This window comes from Ictidomys tridecemlineatus, chromosome 10 (genome assembly GCF_052094955.1).
Source record: "Ictidomys tridecemlineatus isolate mIctTri1 chromosome 10, mIctTri1.hap1, whole genome shotgun sequence".
In the NCBI taxonomy this organism is placed as follows: Eukaryota; Metazoa; Chordata; class Mammalia; order Rodentia; family Sciuridae; genus Ictidomys; species Ictidomys tridecemlineatus.
Window position 1 is genome coordinate 113,777,935 of NC_135486.1, and position 21,304 is coordinate 113,799,238.

At 39.8% G+C, this 21,304-nt stretch overlaps 1 pseudogene; it reads right to left on the reverse strand.

Annotated features, from left to right (window-relative positions):
- Positions 1–9,875: 9,875 nt before the first annotated feature.
- On the reverse strand, positions 9,876–21,304 carry LOC144367628 (uncharacterized; annotated as a pseudogene).

The following is a 21,304-nucleotide window of genomic DNA, read 5'->3' on the forward strand; positions in this document are numbered from 1 at the left end:
TTCACAATCCAATCACTTTTTTTCTGAACTTTCTTGCATTGCCTCACATATTAGCTTCTGGGGGACACCAACACCATAACAGTGGTTCTCATGCATTTCGTGGAGTGAGAAAGAATAAGTGAGAATTGACAAAATGGAGTCACCTTCCAGTTTTGCAGATCAATGTTTAGAAGATGGGAAGATGCCACCCTACCCATGGGAGTCAATAAATTAAGTCCTTGCTAAAAGTTTTTGCTTCTAACATTTAAAAAAATTTTTTTTGCTGTTCAGCAGTGATGTTTTCATGATGCACAGGAAGATGCCAATTATATGGACCTTATAGGTTGTTTAGTAAACAGTTTATTGGGAAGTGTGAAAATTAAATGATTGTTTTTCCAAAGAGAAAATAAGTATGGAATTCTCAAGTGGTCATTAAGTCTCCAAATTGTAGAAATAGAATCTAATTAAGAAGCCTCAGTCTTTGGGAAAGATAATCTAAGCAGAGAGCAGAATATCCTCTGACCATCTGGATTAGAGCTCATTAATTTCTGTCCAGTAGTCAGGACCTGAGTCAAATACCTAAGCAGGTTAATCACAAATGCAAGATACAAATTCAAATTTCTTTTGAAACACTCCATTCAATTGACTTAAATTTTAATAATTTTTTAAATCATCCAATTTCTGCTCATTTTATATCACTGAATCTGACCTTGTTGAAAAACAATACTCATCTTGTGGTTAATTATGTGAAGTCCATAGATAAGAGCTGTCTTATCTCTTTCGTATGTTTTCCCTTCTAAGACTCACAGATAGGGTGTTATCTTTGAAGGATAATAAAAAAAAATGCAGATTGCTTTTGTTTCATCTCTCAAATCTTCTACATGTACCTTTAGTAGTAAAACTTGTGTACTACCATGGAAATAATCATAGATTTAGACATTAAGAAATTATGTATGTGCAAATTTTCAAACTATGAATACTTGCATTGTTCAAGAAATTGTAGTTTCAAATATATCTATGAACACTTTTTGAAATAAAGCTACTCATGAGATATAGTTATGAATAAAAATGTTTGTGCTTGACATCTTCTCTTTCACATATTTTTGCTCAAATGTGCAAAGGTAAAGTAAACATCCTCTTTATGATATGTACAAGTCTGAACAACATCATGAGCATCAAATGCAGGTCAATTAGGGATCTGAGTATTTTCACTAAGAATCTTGAAGAGTTGAAAACAGAGCCCCAAGGAAAAACCTGGCTATGCTCAGGGTGGAGCTTGCACACTGTTTCAAAAAGGATGAGAGTTGGGAACTTCCTCCCAAAGAAGTGCATTTTTACCAATGACATAAAACTGGCATTTTCTTTGCCAAAGAAAAAGAAGAAACTCAACCATACTCACCTTACAGAAGCATTCCAAAGAAATGCAGAGATGTTGGCCCAGGAATTCCCAACTTCTCACATAGCCCATGTGAATAGGTTCCATATCTATGAAGTGAAGAGAAAGCCAGGTCACCATGATTGTCATTCTATAAATAAGGGCCTGACAAGTCTCTGACTCAGAAACTTGACCAGACAATGAGGGAGGTAACATGTACGTAATATATAACAACAAAAACTCCAACAACACATTCGCTCCTTCCGAACTCCTTTTACATAGCCCCCCCTCACCCCAAAGGCACAATGATGAGCTAAGATAAGTTGAGGTTTCATACTCGAAACATTCCCAGACTTGAGTATTCCTGCAAGGTCCAGCCTGGCTTTCTTCCAGGGCATTTCATTTGCATGTCTCTTTGGTATATTGACCCTTCCTTAATGTAGTATTTTCAGTCTAAAAAGGGTGCATGTATAATATTTTGGTGCTACTTTGATGAAGAGATTTTGGTTTACAGAATCTACTCAATCACAGCAGGTCCAATGAGAGCCTCTGGTGACATTTTTTTTCTTACAACTTGGTCATAAAGCTTTTGGGCTTTTCCTTCTTTCCATGCCATGCTTCTGGTTTAGTATCTAGCCCTTATTTAAAATTGACTTTATATGTATCCTTGAAAGCAGTATTAATATTCTCTGGTTGAATGGCAAACATAGCATTTTGAAACAATGAGACTTCCCTCTACCTCACACAAATGTGAGACATGTTGAGTGTCACTGAAATCTGTTGTCATACAATCTGGTTGCCTTGAGCCAGAGAAAAAGCTGAGTTCCCTATGTACTCTGAATGCTACTGCGAGGAATGAATAACTGAGTAATAATCTCCAGGCCATTTTCCCTCTTGTTCAGTGTGTTCCTCCAACTGGTGATGCTCAGATGGCAGCGCAGAGTCAGGCATACTCATGTCCACCAAGGTGGCCAGTCACAGCACAGTTTGTTTATTGCCCCCATGCATCAACTCCCTTTGTATAAAAATCCATAAAGCTGGTTCTCCTTTGGCCTGGCTGGCCAGCAACTCAGAGGTGTCATATTCACAGCCCCATGCCAGAGTGTTCTATGTGATAAAACCCCTGCCCCACCATCTCAAAAGATGAGAGAAATATGGAAAAAAGAAATGATGTAAAAGAGAGTCCTTGCAGCTATTTTAACTATGAAACAGCTAGTTGTGCAAACGTGGCCCCATAGTAGCAGAGGAGAAAACTGTGGCATGAATAAATGGCCCAGCATGCTCTATAATTCCTTTCATCTACATGAAGGGGGACCGTACAAAGTTCAGGAACTGTCCTGTTGACTGAGAAGAAAATATGCAATATAAAATAAGAACCCATAATGTGTTCTAGACAGTTGCAATAAGAACTTGCTGCTGATTTTTAGAGGAGAATGTTTAAGGCAGTGTAAGTTTCATATATTCTGTACAAATCCTGCCATTAAATAATGTGATAGTAAAATCAAATGTGAGTCCATTTTGTTTTGTGCCTCCATTCTAGAAAACAACCATTCCAAGTAGAAGGGTCATGACTGGGTCAAGATGTTCTTTTCCTTTTGCTATCAAAACTTTTAAGGACACGGAACTACCTAAAGGGGCATTGTTTCTGTAACTAGGGTGACTGAGCCAACTGTGATTGGTTAGCCTCCTGCCACTTGACTGCACACTTCTGCTTCTGTAACCTGGCTTGCTTGCATTGGCTAGACCTTAAAGTGATCCTTTGGTGGTTTTGGGTTATAAGGAGCACCCTTGAGATTGTTCAGGGTTGATCAGGGGATCAGCTTTATATTCTGGTCAGTGGCCACTAATGTGTTTCAATAAAGACTTGATTTGATTATACAAGAGTGGTCTGAAAGTCAGTTTATGAAACTCTGGGATGAAGCTCTAACTATAACATCTTGGGTCTCATCCAGGATTCATTTCTTCCTTACCCTCACACCATATTTGCCTCCAATCATGGGCCTTTGAACCTCGGCCCCATCCTAGGATGCTCTGAAAAGCCTACTGCTGGCCGTCAGATATGGTGATTTGACTCCCTGGGGAAAATTTTATATTGGATGCTGTTGCTTACACCTTTCCCAGGACAGGATGAGATGTTGTCACTGCCTCTCTGGAGGCCTCCCAGTGGGCCCTTACCTGCACCTGGGGGCAGGACCAGTCATGTCTCTGCCCCTTTGGAGTTCTCCCTGTGTGACCTCATCTGTCTGTATCTGGGGGCAGGTCAAGATGTTGTCTTTCTCCCACTGGAGGCCTCCCTGCAGCTTTATCTGTTCCTGGGGCCAAGAGGAGACATGATCTCTGCCCCATTAGAGTTCTCCCTGAGTGATATTACTGATTGTTGCTTGTCCTGCATCTGTTCTGCTGTTTGTCATTTCTCCAGCTTCTGCCTTGCTATTTGTCATTTGTCCAGTGTCTGTTTGCAGGCCGTCTGTCTTGTGTTTATCTGTCTCTGTGTTGTGCATGGACCTTTTCTTGTTCTCATTACTGCTCTTCTTTCGTCAGGACTCCTTCCCTCTATCAACATCATGGGACAAGGGAGCTCTATAGAGATCTCTACCTGGACCCATTTAACTTATTTTCTTAACAATTTCAGAACTTTTGTTTGTTGGTTTGTTTTTGTTTGTTCCACTTGTGTTTTGTGTTAATTTCTATTTTAGTTTGTTTCTAATGGTTAAAATGTTTTTTAACTATGCTCACTGCAGCTTGCATTAAAATGTAAAGTGCTGCCAACAAGAATAAAAGTATTGTCAAAAGTAAAAGCTAAAGGTTAAAAAAAAGCATTCTGGAGATTGCCTTCATTTAGGAACTAGGCCAGGTGGCAAACTGGGTAAATCATGTGAGTTCCTATGGAGGACAGATTAAAACTAAAGTGTTTTATAAAATTATTATTCCTAAATTGTTTATCAAAAAGCATAATTTTGTCTAGGAAATTTGGCTATTGTCTCTCAGTATTTGCAAGCATAAATAACTCCCAACTATTAACAAAGTGGTCCAAAGATTTTTCAATATCAGGCTAAAATTTGGTGGCCACTATCCAAGAAACCAGAAAAAACAGTTTAGAATGGGACCCCAACCTGGAGCACTCTCCCAAGGAGAACAATGGAGCTGCATCTTTAGGAAATTCCTTCAGGAAAAAAATAATACCTTTTCATTTTTCTATATTCCCTTAACTCTATTTAGCTTTGATGAACAGGACTGCTTCAGGAAAAGGTCAGGAAAACTTTTTAAATTCTATATTTGTCAAATTGATAACTTTGATCTAATATGCCTAGATTAATATGTTTTTTTTGATTACACTCTGCTTTATTCTAAGGCCAATTTACAAAGGTTAACTCTCAATCTAATAGGTTTTTAAAAATAAGCTACAAGGCTTTTGTTTGTCTATTTACTTTGTGTGGGTGCACCAGTGTACTGTCCATCTACATGTATTGCCATGTCTACATATATTTGGTACAAAAAAATTGACATCTGAGCTCATAAATTAAAATTTTAAAAAATAGATCCAAATATCTTTGGTTAATATGATTTAGAAGGTTCAATTTAAATTGGAAAAACAAATAAAAGTACAAATGTCATTAAAGTTACTAATGGAGAGTATCGTTTCTAGATGGTTAAACATCTGTTAAAATGCTAATTTTTATAAGGTGCCTGATATCCATTGTCTGTAGGATTTTTCTTCAACCGGAAAAAAAAATTACTAACACTATTCAAAGCACTTGTATGATACCTTGTTTTTTAAAAAAAGAAACATAAATTACATCTAAACATATATAAAATTAATCATGAATGTGTTTGTTAGAGACATCTAATTGTTTTAAAAAATTAAAATGCTAACTGTTAAATATAATATCAAGTACTCTTAACTCCTTAACTTCCATAAGACAAAATACTCAAACAATGTTGGTGTTTTCATAAATTGGTAAATTTAAAAAAATTAAAATTATTTTGTGTCTGGCTGGGAATGTGGCTCAAGAAATAATGCACTCCCCTGGCATGTGCAGGGTACTGGGATTGATCCTCAGCACCACATAAAAATAAAATAACGATGTTGTATTCACCAAAACTACAAAATAAATATTAAAAAATTCTCTCTCTCTTTAAATAAATATTTTGTGTTATAATAAAAATAAAGTTACTATAAATTAAAAGTCCCAACAGGTATAATTCTACATACAAGGAGTCAAGAGGTTTTAACTACATTTCAATTAAAGTACCATAAATAACAAAATATTTCATCTTATTAAAATGGATTAATTTATCTAAATTCAGAAATGTATAAGGATTATTTCAAGGTACAAACAGAAAGAAGGATCAATGGATTAAAAATTATTAAACGGTTCTAATATAAAACTATATTTAGTAAAACTGTTTCCAGATAAATAGTCTTTATGTGGTAAAGTATAATTATAATATATCTAAGTAAACAACAAAAGGGCCTAATTAATTAATATATAGGTCTACATATAAAAGATAAATATTAAAAGGTTTTTATGAAACTAAGTTGGTTATGTATGTAACAAATAGTTAAAACTATTCAAGGTCGTTCCCTACAGATAAATATTAATGAACTGATATACTTATATGCTAAAATGACAAAACTTTCTAAAAAATTAATTACATTGTGACTGTTAATTTTATCCCCTAGAACAAGTAATCTTGGTTAAATAGCAAAGTTTATCTTATTGTCCTACATTACAGAATCTAGATTTTTCTTTAAAAGCTTACCTTGGTTAATATAAAAACATTAATAGAATTGTGGTAAATTACTCTTCTTTATAGATTAAATATGTTCATATCTTTCAGGTATGCAAGTCTTTAAGATAAAAATTTTAAAGGAACATTTTATCAAGTTGGTATTCTCCAAACTGAAATTGTCTGTAATGATAATTTTAAATTATAAGGATAATAGATTTTATTGGGAAATTATTTATATTATTGGATGTTTTGTAACCAAACTTTATGTTACCTTTTACACTGGGATATAAAAATTTAAAGGTATTTTAAAAGATAATGAGAGCCTGATCTGTTTAAAGGTTAATATTATACAAAATTGTTTTCCAATTTTCCACATAAAAATGGAGCGCTCAGCCTTTTCTTAATTAGTGTTTCAGATGTATGTCATATTGCACTAGCTAACATTTATACAGAGTCAGAAAACAATATATGTAAGCTTTATAAAATAATATTTAAAAAGAAAGACAAATATCAGCTTTAGAACTAAAACATTTTACCTAAGATTTCTGAAGAGCCCTGCCTTACCTGAGATAAGGCTCTGCCACCGACCTTACAGCATGTCAAAATAACTTCCAAGTAGGCCAGATTTCAGTTAATTTAAAGTTATATTCAAAGATTGATTTTATTAAAAAGATTAATTTAAAGTTATATTCAAAGATTGATTTTATTAAAAAGATTAATTTAAAGTTATATTCAAATATTGATTTTATTAAAATGATTACTATGATCTCAAATAAAAAATATATTATATAACTCAGCCAGGGTTCAAAATTATATACAAGCTAGATATGTTTTTACTATTGTTAATTTCACTTTGTATTTTCTTTTTTTAAAGAGAGAGAGAGAGAAAGAGAGAGAGAGATATTTCTAATACTTATTTTTTAGTTTTTTCAGTGGACACAACATCTTTTGTTTGTATGTGGTGCTGAGGATCATACCCATGCCACACACAAGCCAGGAGGGCGTGCTACCACTTGAGTCACATCCCCAGCCCTGTATTTTCATTATGACTAAAAGAGTGACCATGATACTCAGAACAATTAACAGACACTTATAGTGGCATTGTCTGATTAATAGGAAAGAGAGAAAGAGAGGAGAGAGAGAGAGAGAGAGAGAGAGAGAGAGAGAGAGAGAGAGAGAGAGAGAGAAAAGTGCAAGGGGGAGTACAAAGGGTATGAGAGAGGGAAAGAAAGAAAGAGAAAGAGAATGAGAGGGAGAATGAAAGAGAGCAAAACTGAGATAAAAAAGAGAGAACAAGAGAGGGGTACCTGGCAAGAGAGACATTTTGTAGCCAAATCTAATGGGCTCTCTGGGTCTACAAGCTGCCTTGTTGGCATACAGTGATTGTATCACTGTAGTTGCTAAGGGTGTCATCTTCTGCCTTCAGTCAGACCAGGCAGGGGTCAGATGTGGGTTTCCATTACACCAGATGGTGAAAGTCAAGTGTTCAACCTTGAGTGGGGTTGAGTGTTCAGACTTAAGGCAAACAAGTGAAGCTAACATTTGTTCATCCTGCTCCGCAACTAACAATAGCTGATTCCTGTTAATGTTTTACAGAGGTAATACTTCATAAACACACAACCTAAGTTAATTTGAGATATTAAGCCATCATCTGTAGACAGATAATAATTAAAAGGGATTAAACTAACGGTAAAGGGGCTAAAGTTATGAATCAGCAGTAGAGTGCTAGCCTTGCATGTGTGAGTCACGGGGTTCAATCCTCAACATTAAATACGTTAATAAATAAAATAAAGATATTGTATTATGTAAAAATAACTTTAAGTTATAAACATTAAAGTTAAAACGGAGTATTCTCAGTTTAAGACTGATATAACTGACTTGCTAGATGCTTAGGGTCAAACTTAAAAATTAAGGTTAAAATAAAGGGGACAAGAAAACCAATATTTGGCTCTTGCCCTCTGAGTCAGCCTGAACCCAGGACAGGAGGAAGAGCTTTGCAACTCTGGGCCACATAACCTCCTGATAAGGGAGATTAATGAGACTATTGGAGAACAGAGAGCCAATGAGTGTCCATGCTGCAAAAGAAGAGGGTCATTAAAAAGGGGAGACATGCCTGATGCTTCCAAGAGAAGCCACATGGTCAGCAAGACCTTGAACCATCCTAATGCATATGGCACTAGCAGAGCTGAAATGCTGCTCACAAGTTCCCCAAGAGTGTCCTCCAAGAAAACTCAGCTGACTCTTACCAATAGTTAAGAAAAAGTTCTGTGTGACCAGCTTGGTCTTAAACACCTAGCAAAAACAGTTAAAAACCGAAGCACAGCCATTTCTGGGCATTTAAAATAAACAACAGTTATTTTAATGTAACTTAAAATGTACACTTGTGTATTCACCCCCCAAAAAATAAGTAAGAATGGAGGCAACAAAAGAAAAATTTTTAGGTAAGAATGCATGAAAATAAAAATTGCCAGAGCCAGAATTTTTAGTCAGATTAAGTCCTACATATTTTTCTAACCTCATACACATGTAGACATAATCAGTTTTAGATAGTATAATTATCTACCCCTAAGTAACAAAGAAATCTCTACTGAATGTAGAGGTCATGCCAATAAAGATATTTTATAAAAATCAGATGAAATGAACTAAATTAACTAAATGTTGTGTCTACATTCCTGATAATCCTGACAATATTTAAGATTTATGTCCATAAAAAGGGCCTTATTAGGCTTTGTTAGGGCTTGTTATGGGGACAGTTTCTCAGGTCTTCCACCTTCTAGTAAACAATAATTAATTTCTGTCATTTTCATAATATTCATGAAAAGATTTCAGATGCTACACCTGCTATTTTGCATTAATCTTATTTCAGTACTCATGTCTTTTTGTTTCTCTCAGAGAAGTACCCACCCCCAGGTTAATTTACAATCTGTTCTTCCTGAACCAGATTTTTACCATGGACTCCTTGACCCTCTCAGTTTCCACAAAGGGACTGCAAACTGTTTGCCCACTCTGCATTGCCCCCTCTCAGCTCGAAGCAGCAAGAATGGTCATTGCCCTTTTCCCTTACAGCTGTAGTAAGTCCCTAATATCAGAGAAAAAATTATGGTCAGTATAGATGTTCGCCAAAATGTCTACTTCAGGAAAATGTACAGGGGAACTACCCCCAATATCACCCTGCATGATCTCCCAGAAAGAGACATTTGCTTCCAGAACCCAAATTATAAGTGGGAGAACTCCCTGTTCACCAAAAAATTGTGCTTCCTGGCTTCCATTTCAAACTCCTTGCCTAAATCTCAAAACTGTCAATACTCTGAACTATTTAACCTACTATTTTCTTGGAGAAAAAGGAAAAGAACCTAGGCTTATTAAAAGGCCAGGGCCTACTGATTTATCAACATACACAGGCTGCCCCCATTTTAGTTCCCCTCCTGGCTGATATGGAAATAGCTGGATCAGTATGCTGCTCTGGGAACTGCAGCTCTTATCACAGGCTCTAAAAATTTTAAGTCCCTCACCCATCAAATAGATAGAGATTTAGGAGAACTAAAAATGTCCATCTCCAAATGAGAGATTTCACTAGACTCTCTGACAGAAATAGTATTACAAACAGATGGGGTCTAGATCCTCTTTCTAAAACACGTAAGACTTTGTATGGCCCTAGGAAAAACGTGTTGTTTTTATGCAACCATTCTGGGAAAATAAAAAACAGTTTGGTGCTAGTGAGAAAGAAAAAAAAAAACATTGTAAGGGTCCGGCGAAACGTCAGAGTAAGAGACCACAAGAGACTGTCTTATGCAACAGCAGAAGGGTGGGTTTATTCGGAGACCAGTGTGCTGGGGCCCGAGCCCCCTATAGCATAGAGAGATAGAGCCTCGAGAACAGCTTGAGCAGAGCTTATATACTTTCTCTGAAGAGGGCAGGGAGAGAAGTTACATTTTGTAGTTTGGCAGTTGGGGACAGCTCATTCTGGGAACAAGATTAGTAGACAGTCCACAGTTGGGGATAGCACATTCTGGGATCGAGATTAGCAGACAGATCTTAAGATTTCAACAGTGTTTTGTTAAGCATATAGAGAAACGGAGTGACAAGTACCTATTTTATTAACCTTTCATTTTCCACTCTTCTTCTGGTTACTTTTAATCATAAAAGTGATTATTGGGGGGTTTCACATTACGTGTCTGCTAGTGGGGTATATTGTTGTCTGAATTCCATAAGTTTGATTTGTCCAATTTGGGCCTGGAGAAAGGAAACTACATGGTTGAGCAAACAGGGTCCTAATGTTAGCAACAATATAAGAATTATTAGAGGATGGGCCAAGGCTGATAAATACGTAGTTAACCAGGGGGACTGTGTGAACCAAGATTCATACCACCCTTTTTGGATCTCTCTCTCTCTTTGACGCTCTTTAAGGCATCTTCTTAGTTTACTCATAGATTGTTTTACAACTCCAATATGGTCGGCCTAAAAACAACATTATTCCCTTAATGCAGCACAAAGGCCCTCTTCTCTCAAGAAGAGGAGGTCCAACCTTTGCCTGTTCTGTAAAACAACTTCAGAGAGAGAGGTTAAAGATTCCTGTAAAGCTGTGATGGATGTTTCTAATATCTTTAAATTTTGGTCCATTGCTGTTTCTAACTGGGTAATTGTTGTGTCCCACGGACCAGGGCAGTGGTCCTTGTGCCCACGTCTGCAGCAATTTCCATTCCTAATAAGATGGCTAACGTGAGGGATATAGGTTCTTGGCAAAACCGGGTTGTATGCCCCCATATTTCATCTTTAAATGAACCTGCATCATGATAGAGCACTCTGGGAAACATCTTCACCATTATACAATTAATTGCATCTGTTGACCATTTTATGAAAACATAAATAATGTTTAAGTATATAGAATTATACTGTTGTAGGGACAGACAAGGCAAGGCACCTAAGATAGCACTGAAGACAGGGAAACAGTTCTGTTTGGTTGCAACCGGATTCAGAGGGCATTGTTTTTGTTGTAGTCAATTAATCCCTTGAATCCCAAGTTTAGGTAGTTTTAGAATTTTGTACTTAACATGTAAGGGGAAGGGTCTCAGAAGTTTCCAGTCTGAAGAAGTTCACAAAAATCAGGTTTTTTCTGTTTTATTTTTTTCTCTATTCTGGGCAAGTTAACTTTTTAAGGACACCTGGGAAGGGGAGAACTTTTTTTTTTTTTTTCCAGCTGTTACCATGGAGCCCAGTTGATAAATTTTTATCTTAGAAATGTAGCCATCTCTGTGAAGCCTCAGATCAAGGCGAGAGGCCTTGTTCACATATTTTGTAAAAAACTAGTAAGGGGGTGTCTAGTTTAGGAGTGATGATTTTTCCAGCCAGTGGCCAAGTAGAACAGAGCAACATGAAAAGAGGAAGTTTATCTATACTGAACTCTTTTATAAAGACTCTTTTGCTGAAAGTCCTAAAGTCAGCCATGGTGAATACTTCTGGAGAAGGTCAGTTAAGACTTTTCTGGGGGCCTGGTACAGAGGGGGAGGACGGGGAAGGCGGTGCTGAGAGCAGCTCCTTGGATCTGAGAATGAGGAAGGAGAGATGTAAAAGAATAATGGGAAAGGGGTTTGGGATTTTCCTAGCAACAAAAACTTGAGTAGTAGAACAGGTAGAGCAGAGGGGAAGACTGGGGTGAGTATCCCAAAAAGCCTGTGAGGGACTTTAATTTTTTAGTAACCTGTTTTCAGTGATTACAAAGAAACTTTAAAGGCCATTTTCATTTTATTTTGGATAGGGGTCTGAGGGCTCTCCTCAGCTGGTTTAAGCTTTGGGTTAGCTGGTAAGAGGACCTGGTGGGACCCATTGTGGGCACTGACAGGAGAAGAGAGGAGTGAATGGGTGGAGAGATATCTCAGTACCTGTTACTTCAGCAAGGGGCAATGGTCTGAGAACTGGTGGAGGTTTGGGTTCCATCAGGTAGCCCCTGTATGTTCACATCCTTATGACTTACAGAAGAAGTTAGTTTTTCTTCCATATAGCCATGACTGTTTGTGGCTTTGATAGTCAACCAGGCAAACATAGTAATCTAGGTTAGCCAACCTACATCTGGCTCACATGTCCCTACATCCATAATGTTTGTTTCCATTATCTATGATATGGAGGGGATTTAATGAAATTTTAGTGGGATCTTCTTCACAATCAGGGATACCCAATAGGAAAGACCTATAGCCAGCTGACAAATATCCGGGTGGAGAGATGGCCACCAGGTCCCTAAGGGGGCTGTGTGCGAGACAGACCATACTTCCTCTCCAGTAGGATTTATGATCAACAATCGCTGCTGAATGGGCTGATGAGGATTAGGACTACTGATGGTCAAGGGGAGAATCCATAGCCCTATCAACACGGCGAATATGCAATTTGAGAGGGTTACCAGTTTTTTTTCAATTTCTAGCCAGAGTCTGGACAGGGCACAGGCTTGAAATGAGAGGCATGGATCCAGGAAGTGATTCCATCTACCTTTACCACTGTAGGTGTTATAAGTAGCACCTGGTATGGTCCTTTCCAGTGGGGTTCTAGGGATGACACCTGATGTCATCTTACATAGATGAAGTTTCCTACTTGATATCGGTGTGGAGTCCTTTCGTCCCCAGGTTGGTAGGCAGTGGCCAGCTGTTTCCACAGGTAACACTGAGTTTTTTCAAGAGCTTTTAGTCTGTCAAGCAAGGGGATGTGAAGGGAATCATTAGGTCTTAGAGTTGGGGTCAGGTCCCTTACTGGAGGAGGGGCACCATAGAGAATTTCATAGGGGGTAAGGTTACACAAAAAAAAAAAAAAAACAGAGGGAGTATTTTTTGCACGAAACAGTTCATAAGGCAGGAGCATAGTCCAATCTTTTATGCCGGTCTCTAAGCTTAATTTCCTCAAGGTCTCTTTAATGGTTCTATTTATTCTTTCTACCTGTCCTGAGCTCTGGGGTCTATAAGCGGAATGTAACTTCCAATTAATCCTCAGGGTCCTGGCTAACCCCTGACTTACCTGGGCCATGAACGCCTGTCCCTTATTTGACCTTATTATTTTAGGCAGGCCGTATCTTGGAAAAATATCTTCCAGGATCTTTTTGACCACCATTTGCACCATTTCTTTTTTTGCAGGGAAGGCTTCAATCCATCCTGAAAATGTATTTACAAAGATTAGGAGATATTTAAGTCCATACCTTGCTGGCTTAATTTCAGTAAAGTCCACTTTTTAGAATTGTCCTGGTTTGGTTCCTTGAAGACACCTTCCTATAGGAAGCTTGAAGGGGTAAGCATTAACCAATTGACGTATCCGACAGGCTTTTGTTACTCGTTCAGCTAATTTTTTTCGCTGTGAGCCGGTTAGTGGAAATCTCTGTTCTTGATCTTTTAGGAATGTTTGCAGTTTCTTTTAACCAAGGTGAGTAAGTTGATGTACATTCTTAACACAGTGTAGGGCTTTCTGAAATTGCAAGTTGGGTTCAGTGTTGTCAAGAAGTTTAGTGTCAGTGTCCTCAGATGTTAAGTTGTCAGGGTGCTCTGATGTAATTAAATCTCCTGACTCATATTTCCCCCGTATGGAAAGTGTTAACATGATTACTCTGTTTAAAGCTGCCAATTTAGCCTCTTCATCTGCCCGCCTGTTCCCGACCGCTACAGGATCCTTTCTTTTGTGGTGTCCTGGACAGTGCACTATAGCTAGTTCTTTAGGGCTTTGTATTGCTGAGAGGAGGCAGATGATCTCATCTTTGTTCTTTATTTCTTTTCCCGCTGAGGTTAATAGTCCCCTTTGCTGGTAGATAGCCCCATGTATATGAGCAGTAGTGAAGGCATAGCGGCTATCTGTGTATATGGTGGCCTTTTTGCCTGCTGCCAGCTCTAATGCCTTCGTGAGGGTGATCAGCTCTGCCTTTTGAGCCGATGTTCCCTCTGGGAGGCTAGAGGACCAGATGACTTTAGTTCTGCTAACAATTGCTGTTTTAGCCCACCACTTACCGTGCTAGTGAAAGCTGCTGCCATCAGTGAACCATATGACCTCAGAGTGGGGCAGTGGCTGATCCTTTAAATCCCGTCGTATATTGGTTTCTTCTGCCAGTATATGTTGACATTCATGAGTGACGGTTTCTGATGATTGTTCAGGTAATAGTGTAGCCAGGGGGTCCCAATATTATTCTGTTCTTGTCAAGCAACAGGCTCTGATATTGTGTTATTCTAGAGTTTGATAGCCATCTGTCTGGTGGCTGGCAATGATGCTCTTTAGGGCATGGGGGGCTATAAGGGTAAGCTTCTGCCCCAGCGTTAACTTATCAGCATCTTTGATTAGTAGGGCCGCCGCTGCTATGGCTTTTAGGCATTGAGGCCATTCATTAGCTACTGGGTCCACCTTTTTAGATAAGTAAGCTATAGGCCTTTTCCAGGGTCCTAAAGTTTGAGTAAGCACTCCTCGTGCTATTCTTTTCTTTTACTCAATGTAGAGAGTAAAGGGTTTTTTATATCTGGGAGTGCTAAGGCCGGAGCAGATAGCAGTGCCCTTTTGATGTTATCAAAAACTTGTTGGTTTTCAGGGTTCCATTGGAATTGGGCATTTCCCTTTAACAACAGGTATAAAGGAACAGCTAAGGTTGCAAACCCAGGTATCCATAACCTGCAAAAGCCAGCAGTCCCAAGAAACTCTCTGAGTTGCCTCTTATTAGATGGGGGTGGTATCTGCAAAACAGTTTGTTTTCTGGGCTCAGTGAGCCATCATTTACCGCCCCTAAGGGAATAGCCCAGGAAGATTACTTTTTGCTGGCAAATTTGGGCCTTTTTGACAGAAGCTCTATACCCGAGTTGAGCAAGCTCAGATAGTAGTGTTTGGGTCCCAGACTCACAGTTTTCCTTGTTTTCCGCTGCCAGTAGCAGGCCATCCACATATTGACTTCAGGGTGCAGTTTTGAAGTTATTGAGATCTCTGTGGAGGGCTTCATCAAAAAGAGTAGGGGAGTTCTTGAACCCCTTTGGAAGTCTGGTCCAAGTTAGTTGACCAGATTTTCCGGTTTCTGGGTTTATCCACTCAAAAGCAAACAACAATTGACTATCTTTTTGCAGAGGCAAACAAAAGAAAGCATCTTTTAAGTCCAGGACAGTATACCATTTTCTCTTGGGGTTAAGGGTGCTAAGCAGATTGTACGGATTAGGTACTGTGGGGTGAATGTCCTGCACTCTGTTGTTGATCTCTCTTAGGTCTTGATAGTACCCGGTTCCTGGCTTTTTTACTGGCAGCAGGGAGTGTTCCAGGCTGATTGACAGGGCCTTAGGACCCCTAAGGCCAGATATTTCTGAATATGGGGCCTTATCTCATCTTTAGCTTCTTTGCTCAGAGGATATTGTTTAATATTAATTGGGGAGGCTGAGGTTTTTAACTCTACCATTATTGAAGGTTGTTTTATGGATAGGCCTAATTTAGTAGTTTCTGTCCAGGCATCTGGGTAATCTGTTATCCATTTCTGGGGTAGCTTGCTTGTTTGATCAGTCTTGAGGGGTGTGAAGAGTTGATGTTCATCTTCTACTGACATAGTTAAAGCCATGACTATAGGAGTTTTTACTGAAGGTTTTAGAAATTCCATTTGGGGGCCTTCAGGGTTAAAAGCTATTCTGGCCCGGAGTTTGGTGAGCAGATCTGTGCCCATCAATGGGGCTGGGCATTCTGGGATCAATAGGAAGTAGTGATGGATTTTTCCTCTTCCCAGGTCCATGGTCCTCTTAGTTGTCCAAGCCCAATATTTACTGTCATTAGTCTCTTGAACTAGAGACCTTTTAGTTGACAGAGGGCCCAATGGGGCCTTAAGGGCTGAGTATATTGCCCCTCTATCCACTTCAAAGTTTACTGAGGTTCTCTCCACTTCAAAAGTTACCTTGAGCTCAGGGAAGGGATCTGAGCCCTGACTTTCCTAGTCATCCTCCAAAGTTAGAATGGCTGGTTGGCGTGGCTGTTTCTTTCTAGGGCACTCTTTGACCCAGTGTCCTTTTTCTTTACAGTAGGCACATTGATCTGAGGCCAGAGGTGGCTTTTGGCGTGGGCTCAGGTATCTTTTTTTGTCTCCCTGTCTCCTAACTTATGGCCTATTTGTTGTTGTGACCAGGACCTTAGTCAATGCCTCAGTCTGTCTTTTGCTTCTTTCATCCTCCCTTTGCTCCCTTTCTTTCTCCCTCTTTTGTTCCTTCTCTTTCTCAGTTTCTCTCTTATAGTATACCTTCTCGGCTTCTCTGACTAAATCTCTCAAAGTCATATCTTGTAATCCATCTAAGCATTGTAACTTTTTTTTAATATCCAAGGCAGCTTGCCCAATAAAGGCCATCATGACAGATGCCTTTTGATCCTCCGCCTGAGGATCAAAATGAGTATATCTCCTATATGCCTCCATAATTCTCTCCAGAAACATAGAGGGTGATTCATTAGGCCCTTGAATAATCTCTCTTACCTTGGTCAAATTAGTTGGCTGTCTAGCGGCTGCTCGGATACCCACTATTAGAGCCCGGCGGTAAGTGGACACATGCTCCCTACCTTCAAAGGTGTTGGGGTCCCAGTTAGTTTGGTTCAAGGGGAAGTCAGCTTCGATTATGTTGGGAAGTTGTGTTGGTTGCCCATCTGGTCCGAGGATATTTTTTTTCTTGCTTCCAGGAGGATTCTCTCTCATTTCTCTGTCATGAAGAGAGTGCCTAAGAGTTATTGGCAGTCTTCCCAAGTAGGCTGGTGTGAAAACATCCATGACTCGATCAGACTTGTAAGCTGGGTGGGGTCCTCGGAAAAAGGGGGATTGTTATTTTTTAGGTTATATAGATCTGAAGAGGAGAAAGGCCAATACTGGTAGACTTGCATTTCTCCACCATGGCCATCCTCTATCATTGGCCCATGAGGACGGAGGGGAAGTATCATGGGGGCTTCAGGGTTTTTAATCATTCGCTGCCGGCGAGTTCCTTTAGCCGGGCCAGCTTCCTCCAGGGAAGGAGTGACTATGTGTACCTCGGGGAAGTCATCTGGAGGGTGCTGGGGGTTGGGGAACGAAGGCAGGGCATAAGGAAATGGAGAAGAGTCCATCAGAGTCAAATCTTGAGACTCAGAAAGAACAAAGGGTGGAGGAGGAGGTTTGAGAGATAGAATCGTGGGGGGAGGGGTAGAAGCAGGAGCAGGAATGAGAAAAAGCTTTATCCAAAGAGGAGGAGATTTACAAAGGTCCTGCCAAGTTAAGATATATGGCTGTTGATCTGGATGGCTATGTGGCCCCGGCTGAAAAACAATATCTCTGACTTTTTGAATCAATGGGGAGTAGAAAGATCCTTCTGGAGGCCATTCAACTCCAAAGTCGGGCAATTCTGTGGCACAGAGAGTCTGCCAGGTCCGGCATTTTACTGAAAAAGAAAGATTATGAGCCCTTATGCGGACTTCAGTCCAGTGAATGACTCTGTCCCATAATGAAAGTTACATTAACAAAGACAGGGACAATACAAACGTGACACAAACATGGACACACAGTAAACAGTTAACGTGTAACACATGTTCAGAGGCAAAGATTAAAAACAGACAGTGAATTCAACCTGAGAGAAAGAATAGTTGCCAGCAAGACCAGATTGGTTGGCAGCAGAATACAGATGAGGGCACCTTGTCCCTCCAAGATGGGGGTACCTCCGTCTCCCCCAGAGCCTCTCAAAGCGTCCCTTGAGAGGCGTGGTCTGCGGCTTCAGGGACACGTCTATCCACCACCACCAGGGGGAGCTCATGCTCTCCACTGACAACCACACTCTGCCAACTCAAAACAAAAAGAAACAGAAGGCTCTGAGGGCTCACGCTCTCCAGCCAAAAACCAGAAGGCTCTGAGAACTCATGCTCTCCAGCCAAAAACTAGAAGGCTCTGAGAGCTCACGCTCTGCAGCCAAAAACCAGAAGGCTCTGAGAGCTCACGCTCTCCAGCCAAAAACCAGAAGGCTCTGAGAGCTCACGCTCTCCAGCCAAAAACCAGAAGGCTCTGAGAGGTCACACTCTCCGGCCAAAAACCAGACTCTGAGCGATCACAAAGGAAAAACAAGAAGGAGAAGAAGGAGGAGGAGGAGAAGAAGAAGATAAGGCGCCTTACTTACCCCCCTAAAGAAGTCTTGTTGAGGTCTTCCTGTCTAGCAATTCGCAGTTCCCGGGCAATGCACCAAATGTAAGGGTCCAGCGAAACGTCGGAGTAAGAGACCAAAAGAGACTGTCTTATGCAACAGCAGAAGGGTGGGTTTATTTGGAGACCAGCATGCTGGGGCCCAAGCCCTCTATAGCATAGAGAGAGAGAGCCCCAAGGACAGCTTGAGCAGAGCTTACATACTTTTCCTGGAGAGGGCAGGGAGAGAAGTTACATTTTGTAGTTTGGCAGTTGGGGACAGCTCATTCTGGGAACAAGATTAGCAGACAGTTCTTAAGATGTCAACAGTGTTTTGTTTAGCATATAGAGAAACAGAGTGACAAGTACCTATTTTATTAACCTTTCAACATAAGAAGCTTCAGGCAATTAGTTCCAAAACCTATTATCATGGTCTCCTTGGCTGACTACCATCATCATCTCAGACATAGTTGGGCCCCTAGTCCTTCTCCTGATTGGGACTATTATAGGGCCCTGCCTCTTAAACTAGTGTGTAGCTGAGGTCCAAATTTTGGTCTTTTGAGCCTAGTATGGTCCCTTAGATGCAGAAGGATGGAAAAGTAACTGAGTTCTAATGATGTGCAAGATTGACATCAAATCTCTACTAAAATCAGTGGGGAATGTGATAGCAAAAGCAAATGTGACTCCATTTTGTTTTGTGACTCCATTCTGTAAATCAACCATGCCAAGTAGAAGAGTCATGACTGGGTCAAGATGTTCTTTTCCTTTTGCTATTGAAACCTTTAAGAATACGGAAGTACCTAATGGGGCATTGTTTCTGTAACTAGGGTAACAAGGCTCTGATTCTGTAACTGGGGTGATTGGGATCACTGCAATTGGTTAGGCTTCCCTACACTTGACTGCACTCTCCTGCTTCTGTAACCTAGCTTGCTTGCATTTGCTAGACTCCTTAATATCCCTTTTGTGGTTTTCAGGCTTATAAGGAGCACCCTTGCAATTGTTCAGGGATGATCAGGGGAACAGCTTTATGTTCTCGTCAGTGGCCACTAGAGTGCTTCAATAAAGGGTTGATGCAATTATATGTGAGTGGTATGGAAGTCAATTTATGAAGCCCTGAGATGAAGCTTTAACTATAACAATATAATAAAATTAAATTACATCACTTCTAGATGGTATAGATTCATTCTTTCATGCTGGAGTGTAGAGGGAAATAAAAAAAAAAAAAGCCCAATTGGGTTAGGGGTATTTGTCACCCCAAATATAGATTTCATATTGGGGGTAAATAAGTCTCTTTCCTGATGCTAACCTCCCAGAGGGAGGAAAGATAATACAAAAGAAAAGAATTAAAACTTCTTAAAATTTCTGTCAGGTATTTTCTGTTCTAGACACTCACCATTTAGACATTTCTCTGAATTTTAGGGTGGGAGAATGGAGTTTTTGGAGGGAAGAATGTGCTAGGAGAGGTTCACAGAAAAGAGGGAATTGTTCAGTCAGCCTCTCAGGGAGTCTGAGGGGCTATGGTGCATTGTACAAATGGTTCTACAGCCAGGAGGTCATAGGAATCACTATATGAACGGGTACACTCCTCCAGAATGTCTTTTTGTAGAAAACCCAGAAGATAGAGAGATAAAACCAAAGGAACCTAGTTTGCCCCAGAATTCCCAAAGCTTGAAAGGGTGAGATTCTCACTACATGTGATAAGAACTTATGCATGAGCTATATATGGTGAATTCTAGTTCATCACTCTATGTGCAAACTCTGAGCCAATCAGATTACCCATGGGGACACACCTCCCCATGAATCCCCAAACCCATAGTAAAATAGCTTTCAGGACAGGGAGAAGCTCAAGCAGTCTGCCTAAGATCAATAGAAAATTCTTAAGTGTTTATAGCAATTTCAATTCCATCATCTATTTTGATCTTCCAAATAGTTAAGGAAAATAGTAACCTGATTAGGCCATCAACTCCAGGCTTCTGGGGGAGAAAAGGCTGGACAGTGACTCACAGATAAAAAAGCATAAGGCTGATAGCCAGGAGGACCTGGGTCTCTATGAAAAAATTCAGGGTCAGATTCTTCACCATTTTACTTCATCAGTTTTGAATTTTGTATCTTTTTTTTCAGCAATATGGGCTGCCCTTGGCAAAACTGTGCCTGCAGAGTGCCTCTTCAAAAGCTACGATTCAGTGAGGCCAGTTTGTGCTGGGGAATGAGGTGAAGCCAGAAATGAATCTAGTGGAAAGGCCACCTTTGCATCTCCTGGAATTGGAGGGGTCAAGTATCCTCTTTGCAGTTGGCAAAGAATCAAGCACTCTCCTACGTTGACCTTTGTTTGAGAACAGGGACTTACAGATACTGCCTCGGGTAAAGACAATGACTCTGGGGCCTGCAGCTGTACAATGAGTAACTAAAAGCAGGATAAACTTGGCATTCTGCCTTCATTTAATATCTTTTACTAACTTAATATTTGTGACTGCTCAGCTCTGCACATAGACATGTTAATAATTTAAGGAGTGCTCATATAAAAACAAACAATAGATTACAAATTTATCTAACCTATCTTATCTCCCTTGAAGATTGAGGCAAGATTGAAGGGGCATTCAAGTATCAGCTTTTATAAAAATTTTCTTTTAATTTGTACATGAACAAAGCACCTTTGTTTAATTCATTTTTTTATGCAGTGCTGAGAGTCAGACCCAGTGCCTCACACATGCCAGTCAAGTGATCAACCATTGAGCCAGAACCCCAGCTCCTCTAGGGTCAGCTTCTACAGTATCTTGTTTCAGAACCCCAGGGTGGTTCTAAGTAGTCTTCAGTCATTGTTCATTTACCTCTAGTTAAGGTAGACCCTTGTAGACAGATAAACACAGGAGTTTATCCCTTCAACATGAGCAATCATTTCATGGGACCTACACTGCTCCTTTTAGGATTTCAGGTCTGGTAGATAATCATCCTGAACAATAAATAAAATTTATTCCTTTCAAGTAATAAGGACTTCTCAGGAGCCACCTAACAGTGCTAGAAGTGAGATAGTGATTCTTCAGACCTCAGTTTGCACAAGACTTCTTTACAATGCATACCTCTTCCCCACTTTCCCAATTCCGCTTCTATTTAAACTTTCACGTCAT